Source organism: Onychomys torridus, chromosome 16 (assembly GCF_903995425.1).
Source record: "Onychomys torridus chromosome 16, mOncTor1.1, whole genome shotgun sequence".
Lineage (NCBI taxonomy): Eukaryota > Metazoa > Chordata > Mammalia > Rodentia > Cricetidae > Onychomys > Onychomys torridus.
This window is the reverse complement of record NC_050458.1, coordinates 48,008,756-48,021,206: the sequence shown is the minus strand read 5'-3', so window position 1 is coordinate 48,021,206 and position 12,451 is coordinate 48,008,756. Positions and strand designations below refer to the sequence as shown.

Sequence of the window (12,451 nt, the reverse complement as noted above, 5' to 3'; positions counted from 1 at the left end):
GAGCACATATACACGTGCACATTAACAACAACAACAACAAAAATCTCTACAATCGCAGCCAGCTGGTGTGGAACTTATAGCAATTCTCCCGATTCAGTCTCTGTGCCCAGCTTCACCAATCTTTTAAAATTTCTTCTGTTTTTGAATTACAGGCTTTAACAACACAAACACTATATGTGACTCCATATTGGAACAAGTGAAATGATCTCTTAGGGTTGGGGTTCTTTAACCTCATGACCATCCCATGGTGAGATCCTAACATGCTAGCACACAAATGAAATACATCACTCCCTCCCCATAAGCTCATCCATAGCGCCATGTTGCCTACAAAACAAAGCCAAAAGCCGGGCGGTGGTGGCGCATGCCTTTAATCCCAGCACTCGGGAGGCAGAGGCAGGCAAATCTCTGTGAGTTCAAGGCCAGCCTGGTCTCCAAAGCAAGTTCCAGGAAAGGCGCAAAGCTACACAGAGAAACCCTGTCTCGGGGAGAAAAAAAAAAAAAAAAAAGAACCATAAAAAAAAGAACAAAACAAAACAAAACAAAAAACCAAAGCCAAACACTTAGGTCCAGCAGTCAAGACCCTCCCTCTATAGCTCAGCTTCACCTCCTCTTTCATCCACACTAATCTATGCTTGGCCACTTCCCACTCTCATGGTCGCATCTTGACATCCACTGGGCTCCTGGCCGGCTGCCTGCAGCCTCTCCAGCCATCTCCATCACTGGCTCTCATTGCTGCCCACAATGCACACTGCCTTTTAGGAAGTCTTCTGGGCCTGTGCCTCCTCCTGCCACACAGTGCCCGGTGGTCATCCTAGGTTAGTGTCTTAGCAGAGATCTTGAAAGTGAGAACTTGCCGAAAGCATCTCAGGGTCATTACCAGGCTTGGACTCAGAATCCTGTGTAATCAGGTAAGGATCTCAAAATGTTTGTATCCCCTGCAGAGCTGAGGGTCCAGAAGGGGCCTGCCGTGGTCTACCACTCCCTGGTGCACATCATCACTCTGAGATGTGACCACATGACCCCTTGACACACAGCTGCAGCCTCTCTGAAGGCCTGTGGGCTGGCTTTCCAGATGGATCTCGGAGGCAGCCTTGGCCCCAGATCTTCCTTGAGTCATGCTTAGTTGGGCTGTATCCAAGAGCAGGGAGCTGAAAGATGCTCTGAGAATGGGTAGCACTGAGCAGAGGTTCCTCTACATTCTCTACCTACCTTCATCTAACAGCCTGTGTCTCACCCAATTGCTCCACTCTGGGCCTTTTAATCTAGCTTCCATAAACTGCCAGCTAAGATACAGCACACCAGAAATAACATCATACCCTGGAGAATAGGCAGAGAATAAGGAGGCAGGGCCTGCCTGGCTGACAAGAGCTGACTCATTCCTAGACTGAGAGGCTTTGAGACCCAGTGAAGGGATCCGAGCATCCACCATCACACGCCTTATTCATGCACATCCTGGGCTGGAAAAATGGCTCCCAAATGTCCAGCTAAAAAGCCCCTTTGCCAGCTCTAAGTTGTGGCCAGGAGTGGCTTGTTCCCTTTTTTTGCAAAGAGGATCTGAGTGATGCCACCTGCCAGCATGGATGTGAAAAGTATCAGTTGGTGCCTGGCACATACACAGTATGCCCCCAAACCCTTTATTACCACACCCACCTTCCACACTGGGGAGTGGAGGTTCACTCTAGACCCTTCCTGCATTTAGAGAGTGATACATGGAGGCAGGCTGGCAGGGCTTGTGTGGCCTGGAGCTGAACATCCTCATCACTTCATTGTACCCACGGGCAGAGCCCTGGACCCCCCACCCCCCCGCCACCACCACCACACACACACAACTCCCTGCAGGGTCCCTCATCCTCTGCCTAGGCCTAATTCCAGATAGCCAGCAAGCATTTTCCCTGCCCTGGGCCAACCCCACAGTGGGCGGATACCCTGGCAACCTTGGGTTGCCTCTTTATGGAGAAGTCAGAACATTGACTGTGCAGCTGGAGTCTGAAAAAGGAAAGCGGGGGTGGTGCCTCGGGTGGAACATGTCCTGGGGACATGAAATCAGATCCTCAGGCCCCTATGGTTTCTCACTGGCTAGTCTGTTTACAGATGCCTTTGTCCATGGTTCGGGAAGTCAGAACCCATAGGGGCCCGAGGCAAGCTCTGTGTCAATTACCCAATGAATCTTCCAGGCTAGCCAGCCAGGCACTGGCCAGCAGGGTAGTCTTTCCCAGCAGCTCAGGCCTAAGGGACTAATTTCTCCCCTGCTGCTGTATCAACATTCAGTCTCTTGTTTAAATATTAAATTGGACCGTCCTCCATTTGAGTGCCTGAGCAGAGGCCAAGGATGGGTGAGCACTGTGGGCCCTGTTCCTGGAAGTCTGCTGTCCCTGCTGTGCTTCTTCCAGACCTCTGCTCAGCGCCAGCCAGCTGGGTGCTAGGCATGCTGGGAATGCTGCTGTGAGGCTGGAGGACTGGACTTGGCAAAGATTCAAATGTGATCTATGCTGGGGGGCAGGGCAGCAAGGGGGGGTGGCAAGCATGTCCTCGGTAGAGTTTCTATGGCTGTGATAAACACCACAGCCAAAAGCAACTTGGGAAGGAAAGGATTCATCTTTCAACTTGTAGTCCAGAATCCAGGGAAGTCAGGACAGGAACATGGAGGCAGGAGCTGAGAGGCCTTGGACAAGTGCTGCTTACTGGCTTGTTCCCCATGGCTTGCTCAGCCTGCTTTCTTATAGAACCAGGACCACCTGCCCAGGGGTAGCACTATCCATATTGTTGGGCCTTTCCTACTGATGAGTTTTAAATCCCCAATTGCTGGATATCTGCTGCCACCGATGTAATACGCCAATCAAACTGAATTAATAAATCCAGATTTAATGAAGAGAGCAAAGCAATCCTGGGTGACCCTTGGAAAGGCAGGGGGAAAAGTCACATGGCAATATGGCTACCAGGCCTTAAGTAACCTGTAGGCATGGTCTTGAGCAGCCCCAGGGAAGGGGCTGGCTTTTGGTGGGCTTTGAGGAGGTGGGTTTGGGGAGAGAGAGACGGGGGGGGGGGGGGGGGGGGGGGGAGGTGAAACTTCCACCAGAACATTCTAGACTCTTTGGGTGTGTGGGTGCCAGGAGCTGAGGTGGAGCTTCCACCAGACTCTGGGTATAGGAGAACCAGTTCAAATCTGGCTACTTCCTGCGGGCATGGAGCAACGTGGAGAAGGGGAAGTCGTGTTGGTGGGCTCACATTCAGCAGGAGGTGTGAGTGGAGGAGCATCTTGTTAACTGCCATCCTGGAGACCTTAGGCACAGGTTTCTTGAGGAGGTGGAGAAGACAGAGAGCTAGGAAAAACAGATTACTAACAGCTGCCCTGTGTGGGGTTAGCCATGAGAAAAGTGATGTGGTTGCCAGAAAGAATGAAACAGAGATGTGCCTGGTTGTACAGAAGAGACGATGGTGAATGAGCCAGATGGAAGAGCTAATATGCCCTTGAGTCTGGAGGGGTGGTACCAGCATTGATGTTCCGGGAGCTTGGGGAACGGCATGCCAACTCGAGGGATGATGTATTTCAGGAGTCCAGTAGCCATTGCATCTTCTGTTTCCCTGGAGGTTGGGAGTGCATGCATCCTGTAAAGGTGTCAGTAGAGTGAAGAGATTACATAGCTTTTTATGAGTGAGGATGTGGGTGAAATCAACTTGTCAGTACTCACCCGGTTAGCATCCTTGGAGCTGGTACAGGGGCTGCTGTATCTGAAGGGCCCCCTGTGGATTGGCCTTGGCACAAGTCTAGCAGGAGGCATGCACCTGTGCAGGAAACTGCAGGTGTCTGTAAAACAACTGGAACAGACTTATATCTTGGTATCATAGCAAAAGGGTTAAAAATCCACAGAAACTTAAGGACTCCTAAAAACTGTAGCCAGTACTCTATCAAAACTGCTTTTATAAGCCAGTTTATCCTGTATGGAGTCTCTGAATGAGGCATAGCTGTCTGTACTTTTAACAGGAAACTCACTAATGAACTACCAAGGTGCTTGTAGCCTTGGGGTTGGGAGAGAGCTGTAAAACTTGCAAGTCTATTTATTAGTACCCTGGTTATCAAACACCATCAGATCTGAGAAGGAAAAGTACATGAGCAGGAGTGAGAAAGTTTCCCAGCTACCTAGGCAGCAATCCCAAGTCTCTCCGTGGTGTTTGAGGACACAAGCCCCAGAATTAGTATTTGCCTTTAGCTAGCTGCCAAGTCCAGAAGATCTGACAGATTTTTGTGTGTGTGTGTGTGTGTGTGTGTGTGTGCAGTAGGAATTTGGGGAGACTGACCCACCCTGACTTTGCAGTCTGGGGCAATCCATCCGCCTTACTCCGTTTAATTCACAGTCTGGACAGGATCTCGGCAGCACTGTAAGGCAGCCTTTTACTGTGTGGCCAGCCTTGCCATAAGCCTCCAAGTGGAAGTTCTTCTGTGGCCATCCATCTTGAAGAAGATACAGGATGCTGTCAGGAGCTGACATGTCTATCAGAAAGGGCTTTTATATTAAATGCTATATTCTCATATCTCTAAAGGTATTTGAAGACCAGGGGAACAAAATCTGCTAGGTATATCTAAATTAGACAAATGTTGTTTTGGGCTTAACTTTGAGGGCATATATAAGTTAAATTTAGATACACAGTTTTCCCACTTAGTTACAGCTTACCAATGGTAGTAAAAGAAAGAAGATTCAGTCTCTAGTTTTCAGTTGTGGTCCTAAGATATAAAAGGCCAAATCAAGTTTTAACATTGCAAACAATTTAGCTATAATATCAATGGCTTGTTCTAAGGTCACAATATCTGGGTGTCAGCAAGATTCATCCCTGTACATGGATGCAGAGGTACAGCCTTAATATCTCAGTAAACCATCATGGCACCTGCCCACAGGGTCATCCTCACCATGGCAGACCACATGGTGTTTTCCAGAGAAATTCTAATCTAGAGTTATAAGTTCTATAGATCTTATTACATCAAATTCAGCAAAGCCCAGAGGCAAATCCCAAGCCTGGACAGCTAGTTCTAATCATCAGCTGAGCTATATAACCAAGACATAGAACATGCAAATCCAGACATCCAAGACAAGTTAAAACAAGCATGCAGTGTGGCCACACATTTGTACATTTCCATCCACATAAAGTAGATAGGATTTTAACAGAAACAAAGCTTTTGTAACTTTTTTTGTTGTTGTTTTTGTTTTTTTGTTTTTCGAAACAGGGTTTCTCTGTGTAGCTTTGCACCTTTCCTCGAACTCGCTTTGGAGACCAGGCTGGCCTCGAACTCACAGAGATCTGCCTGCCTCTGCCTCTGCCTCCTGAGTGCTGGGATTAAAGGCGTGCACCACCACCAACTGGCTCAGAAACAAAACTTTTAACAGAAAGACAGACGTATAAACTTTTCCCAGGAAACCATGTCAGATGACCAATTTAAAATAAAAGACATTTCCCGGCCATAATGCGGCTCCTACCAGGTTGGGCAGCCCGCTACCCGGTGCTGCGGAGGTAACTGAAGAACACTGGAGCAGCACGTGCTGTCCGATTGACTGAGTTGGAACAGCACGTTGAGAAATCTGGAAAAAGAGATTTTTAGGAGAGAGAAAGGTATACTAGAGCGTATTGAAGGAGAATGGATTTAAGGGCAGAGTGGGCAAGTAGAATTTTAGGGTGCGGTGAGGAAAAGAGCACAGGAACCAGGAATCAAAGCGGGTGGCTGGCGGAGGGGCAAGAGCCACGTGGAGGACACAGCCGGCTGCAGCTTAATCTGTGGGTCTCCCAGGCTGTTGGGGGAGAGGGGGAGAACAGCCATGTGCTGGGCATGAGTCCCAGCGTGGCTGGACCAAACATCAGGGGAGCAAAGGCAAAGTTAGAGTGAGCATCCCAGAAAACGACGAGTCGGGGGAACTGGGAGAACAGTTAGAAGCATGAGACACAGGCAGGCAGAAGCCTGGATCAGGGAGAAAGGGCAGAGACAGACAGCCATCAGGAAGGGAGCGGGCAGGGATGCAGTGCTCATGAGCCTGTCCAGGGGCGACCTCAAACTGACCTACCGTGAGACAGCCTCAGTTTGGATAAATTTCATAGGGTGTCTAGGAGCGAACTTGGATGTTATGCCCAGATTGCAGGGGCCACCATGGAGACTGAATCCCGCATGTAAAAGCAAAGAGCCTTTATTTTCAAGCTCGGAGCTTGGACTCACTGAGTGACGCAATGATGAGAGCGGAGAGCCCAGAGTCCAGGCCGGGTGGGGTTTTTATCATAGCAGAGATTGGGGTGATGGGATTTCCAGGGTTCAGGACCCTGATTTTTTTTTTAAGATTTATTTATTTATTATGTATATAGTGTTCTGCCTACATGCATGCTTGCAGGCCAGAAGAGGGCACCAGATCTCATTACAGATGGTTGTGAGCCACCATGTGGTTGCTGGGAATTGAACTCAGGACTTCTGGAAGAACAGCCAGTGCTCTTAACTGAGGAGCCATCTCTCCAGCCCAGGACCCTGATTTTTGTCTAGGGTATGGGGAATGTTTGCAATGTCAGGTATTTCCCACTGGGTGGGGTCAGCTTATGGCATGTCCTGGGTCCAGGTGTTGCCTGACAGAAGCAGTGTCTGGGCCTCTAAGCCTGTCAGTGGCAGCTGTGTGGTCAAGCTGTTTTGGAGCCCCCACCCCCACCCCAAAAGGACCAGAACGTATAATTCACAAGCTGTTAGCCTGATACCCTGAGACTATGACAGAGCATCCTCCGAGATAGTCTGGAGCCAAAACAGTAGGGGTTTGGGGTACCCCTGTGCAAGATGTCTCTCAAACAAGGAATCCCAAAAGGCAGAGACTGACTCTACACCGAAATGGGCCAGTTGCCTGGCACTGAGGTGGCTTGGCAAGCGGACTGGCAGGAAGGCGCAGAAGGGATCCTGGATCCCCTTAGAGGCCATTGGCTTGGATGTGGGTAACTCACTGAGCAAGTCCATTCAATGGCCGGAAGGCAGAGTGGTTTTCCACGGCCACGTGGTTGCTGGAAAACTCTACTCAGGTTGGGCACTAAACAAAATTTAAATCTCCGGTTGCTGGGTAGCCGCCGCCAATGTGATAAGCCAACCAAACCGAATCCATAAACCCAGGTTTAATGAAGAGAGCAAAGCAATCCTGGATGACCCTTGGAAAGGCAGAGGAAGAGTCACATGGCAATATGGCCACCGGGCCTTAAGTAACCTGTAGGTGTGGTCTTGAGCAGCCCCAGGGAGGGGCTGACTTTTGGTGGGCTTTGAGGGAGGCAGGTTTGGAGAGAGAGAGGGGAGGGGAGTTGAGGTGAAGCTTCCACCAGAACATTCCAGACTCTTTGGGTGTGTGGGTGCCAGGGGCTGAGGTGGAGCTCCCACTAGAACACCTACATCATTAATTAAGAAAAATGCACCACCTCAGGCTTGCTCACAGGCCAGTCTGGTGGGGGCGTTTTCTCAACCGAGGTCCCTTCTTCCAAAATGACCCTAGCTTGTGTCAGGCTGACATAAAACCAGCCAGCACAAAATACTTCCAGGAGAGTCTGGGTGGGTGGGAACCAGTTAGTGGTGACAGTCAAGCGGGGACCAGAAGCCATTCCTAATGTCCTTAATACACCAACAAAACTGAAACTCGACCCAGCTTCACCAACTGCCAAGGAGAGAAGCAAGTGAGACCCTAGAGGAATCTGACCGCCACTCAACCAGGTGAGAACTGAACATATGCCCAGGATGGACTGGTCCTACAGTAGCCTGCAAGCTGCTGTAACAAAAAGCCCAGTGGGTTGCGGAAGACCCGTCTGCCTCACAGTAGTCCAAGGCCAGAGGTGTCTCGGCCCTCCCTGGGCTGTGGTTTGTAAAGAATTCAGCAACTGCCACTTTTTCGGCAGTCAAACAGAGCCACACGAGTGTCCAAGGCAGATGTCTGCAGGGACATGATCCAGAAGTTGCAAGACTTGCAACTTTTGGACCACATCGGAAAGGCAGACAGAAGAGGAAGGAAGGAAGGAAGAGCCTCAGGCGGAGCGACCTAAGGACTGGTTCCCTCCTGGCTGCTCTCACTGACTGCCTCTGCCATCAGACTGTGAGCCCCTCTAGAGTCTGATCCATCCGCGAGCCTGCTACCATCCTGCCTGAGCCCTGACTCGGGGAAGACCCATGGCTGCTTGTTAAAGGAATGAGAGAGACCCCCAAGTGATTGAATGAATGCGCAGAGTCCCTGCTATCATTTAGTGTAGAATGTCCCTAAAGGTGGTACTCCTGGGAAATGGAACCTCTCAGCGCTTGGGCCTGGTGGGAGGTCTTCAGGGGATTGTGGGACCTAGTCCCTTCCTGTTTTGCTTGCTGCCATGTGGTAAGTAAGCAGTGTGTGCCCTCCCTTGCCATCCAGGGCTCCACCAGAGGTCTAACACCTACCTATTGGGACATCTACAATTCCTTGCCAAAACAAAACTCAGGCCTTTGTTACAGTCACAGAAAACAGGCAGCAGGTCTAGTTGGGAACCTCACCAATTATTTTATCACAAAGGATTTCACGCACAAAGCACAGTGGACACCCTGTAAGCACAGCATTTGTGAGGTAGAGGCAGAAGGATCACAAGTTCATAGCCAGCCTCAGCTATGCATTAAGTTTGAGGCTAGCCTGGGCTACGTGAGACTGTCACAAAAAATCAGAAAAGGGAGAGAGTTTTTGTTGTTGTTTGTTTTTTGTTTTTGAGACAGGGTTTCTCTGTATAGTTTTGGTTCCTGTCCTGGATCTCGCTCTGTAGACCAGGCTGGCCTTGAACTCACAGAGATCCGCCTGGCTCTGCCTCCCGAGTGCTGGGATTAAAGGCATGCGCCGCCGCCACTGCCGCCACCACCACCACCCCCTGCAGGAGAGATAATTTAATGTAGGGTGTAGGAAAAGAAGAATAACAAGTCATTAGAAGGGACAGAGTTGAAGAACAGGGAGGCGGCCTCTCCCAAGAATTAGCTGCCACATCTGGAGGTGGACATTGGTAGAGGAGGCAGAGTCCTTGCGCCAGAGTTTAGAGCAGCTGCAAGATGGGAACAACCTAAATGTCCATCAAATGGTGAGAGAGAGCATGAGTCTATCTGGATGTCGACTTGACAGGGCTGAGGAATCCCTAGGAAGCAGTAGAGCATTGTCTGGGGTACACCTGGGAAGTTGACCACTGAGCCTGTGCGGACCCACTGGGAAAGCCCTGCCTTCAGCGCTTAGCATGGTCTGGTCCCTGAGGCTCCCAGTGAGAGGAACAGGGTGACATAGTCTCTTCCGGCAGGGTCTCACTCTTCCACTTGGGCCATTATCCCTGCAGGCTCAAGCTGGACCTGCGAACAGCAGGACCCCTCTGGTGTCCTGGTTTTTCAGGCTTCCAGGTTCAGGCTGTGGTGATGCCATCAGCTTCCCTGGTTCTGAGCCTGGTCTCTGGAACAGGAAAGAACATTTCTGTGCCAGTGACAGGGTGATTCCCTGTAGGGGACATGGAGATCTTTGTGCTCACAGATGTGCACCAGGGGGACCAGGCATGTTTAGCATGTGCAGTTGTTCTTTCGAGGGGAGGGATGTAAAACCTGTTTTCTGCCTAGAAGGCTGGGGCAAAAGTGCAGTCTAGCCTGGTGACCTTTACGTAATCTGTGTTGTCACAGCCCATACCAGACTCTCCTCTAGAGCTTTCTCGTAAACTTGTTTTTCTCAGTCAATCTTAGATCCCATCTTTATGGAAGGTATCGAGTGTACTTTATAAAGAGGTTCCGAGGCAATTACGTCTGATCTGAATTTAGTTTGCTTTGTTCCTCAAAGCGATGTTGGCATGCTCTGTTTGGCACTCAGGACTGAGTTAGTCAGCACAAGGACAGATAGCAGCACAGTGTGCTGTGTTTAAATACACCTAAAATAAACAGCTCAGAGCCAGGCTTCCCAAGTTTGGACTCACCGGCTACTGAGCTGTGTTGTTCCGACCGTCTTGCCCACCATGCCTCGTAGATCTGCTGTCCATTGAGGTCACACAGACCTTCGACTTGCCCTACTCCCCTACGAGATGTCTCACACGGATCCAGCAAGCGTACTGTGCCTTTAAGCCAGAGTCAGAATGCTTGTGTCCTTTCCTCAGCTGGGGTCATTACTCTTGATTCAGCTTTAGGCTCCCGTTCCAGGTTTTGCCACAAAGACAATAGCCTACAAACCACCCATTCTTCCTACAAACCACCCATTCTGCCTACAAACCACCCATTCTGCCTTAGAAAACTCCCTCTGCCTTTTTATGTGACATCTGCATATTTGTACCTTGCTACTGCTGAGCCAAGCTGGGACTAGGGACAAAGTGTAGGGGGGTTTCATCTTGACCCCAGAGGGCTGTACAGTCCCCAGGATCCATCACCCTCCACCCTAGGGCAAAACCAAGTTGGTGGAGCTCGTGGCTCTGGAGTCTTTTAGGAAGAAATGGGGGCTGAGAAGTAACAGACTCAAGTCTCCAAGATTCAAAGTGAAAGTGAGGTTCTGTGGGTAGAGTGCTTGCCTAGTGTGCATGAAGTCCTGGGTTTCATCCCCAGCACTGAATAAATCCAGTTCGTTGGTGAATCCCAGAACTTGAGGAATGGAAGCAGGAAGATCAGAAGTTCAAGGTCATCCACAATCAACCTAATCTTCAAGGGCACCAGAATACAATCAATCAGTAAAATGGTGACGTATCACAACCAAGCACAGTGTGATTGAATTGTATCTTGACAATGATTGAGAAGGAGCGGGTGTCTGGCTGAGGCAGGAGGATCAATGCAAGTTTAAGGCCAGCCTGGATTTCATAGCAAGTTCCAGGCCAGTCAGAGTTACATAGTGAGAACTGGCTTCAAAAACAAAAACAAAACAAAATAAAATAAAATAAAAACAAGCAGGAACAGGATTGTGGCTGTAGCTCAGTTGGTAGAGTGCCTGCTTAATATGCACAGAGCCCTGGGTTCAATTCCCAGCACCACATAAACTAGCATGGTGGTGCACACCTATAATCCTGGCGCTTAGGAGGTGGAGGCAGGAGGATCAGGAGTCTGAGTACATCTTTGACTAAATAGCAAGTTTGAGGCTAACCTAGGCTGCATGAAATTATACAACACAAAAACAAAACTACACTGGGCGCAGTAACTCATGCTTTTTTTTGTTTTAACTAGGTTTGTTTATTTATTTTATTTTATGTGTATGAATGTCTTGCCTGTATGTGGTGTGTATATTTATATGTGTTTCTGGTGCCCTTGAAGATTAGAAGCATTACATCCTGTAGAACTGGAGTTATAGACAGTTGTAAGTCATCATGTGGGTGCTGAGTATCAAACCTGGGTCCCCTGCAAGAGCAGCAGTGCTCTCAACCACTAAGCCATAGATAGCTCCAGCCCCAAAGTGACTTATGCTTTTAATCTCAGCATTTGGGAGGCAGAGGCAGGTGGATCTCTGAGTACAAGGTCAGCCTGGTCTACAGAGCAACTTCTAGGCCAGCCAGGGCTATGCAGAGGGACCCTTTTCCACTAACAACAGAATGATGTGCAGTGAAGTCACAGAAGCTGTGGTCCTCAGTGGCTGAACCTGAGGGTCAACGCCGATGTGTGTCCAGATTATGCTTATAAACAGATACCTCCACTCTGAGAGTCAGAAACAGAGATACCCACACCCATACCCACTTCAGGAGTTCCCCAACCTTTCTTGGTCAAAAGAAACTCTGAACTTCTGTAAATAACTGTCTACTTAAAGAGCTGAACCAGCCCCTGAGGTATCTTTGTCTGTCTGGGGCCTATAGCAGGATAATTAAGCCAGCTAACTCAGTTTTTCTATTTTCCCATTTTGTATTTAAAATTATTTTCATATCACATTTTATTTATTATTTCTCTGTGCATGTGTGTGGGTGTGCCATGGTGTGAATGACTTTAGGGAGTCAGTTCTCACATATGGGTCCTAGAGATTGAACTCGGGTTATTAGACTTCCTGGATCCTGTGAGGGTGTGTGTGTATGTGTGTGAGTGTGTGTGAGTGGTGTGCACATATGCACACATGTGTGGAAGACAGAGGTGGACACTGCATATTTTCCTGTCTCCTGTAATCACGCTCCACCTTTTGGTTCCCCTTTATTTTCATTTTATGGGTGCTTGGCCAGCGTGTATGTCTGTATGTCACACATGTGCAGTGCCTTCAGAGGCCAAAAGCCATGTCAAACCCCCTGGACTACAGTTGCAGATGGTTACGAGCCTCCAAGTGGGTGCTGGGAATTGAACCTGAGTCCTCAGCAAGAACAGTCAGCACTCTTAACCAAGAAGCCATCTCTCCAGCTCCCCACCTTCTTCTTTGAGATGGGCTTTCTCACTGAACCTGGAGCTCACTGATTGGCTAGGCTGGCTGGCTGTGAGCCCCGGGATCTAGCGGTCCCTACTTCTCAGCACAAGGATTACAGAGGTGTGCCACTCCCAACAGCTCTC

The 12,451-nt window shown here is 49.3% G+C and overlaps 1 non-coding gene across 1 annotated transcript; it reads left to right on the top strand.

The window, feature by feature from the left end:
* The first annotated feature begins 10,897 nt into the window (after window positions 1–10,897).
* Trnai-aau lies at window positions 10,898–10,971 on the top strand. Its single transcript has one exon. It is a non-coding gene; the product is annotated as a tRNA-Ile (tRNA).
* Window positions 10,972–12,451: the final 1,480 nt, after the last annotated feature.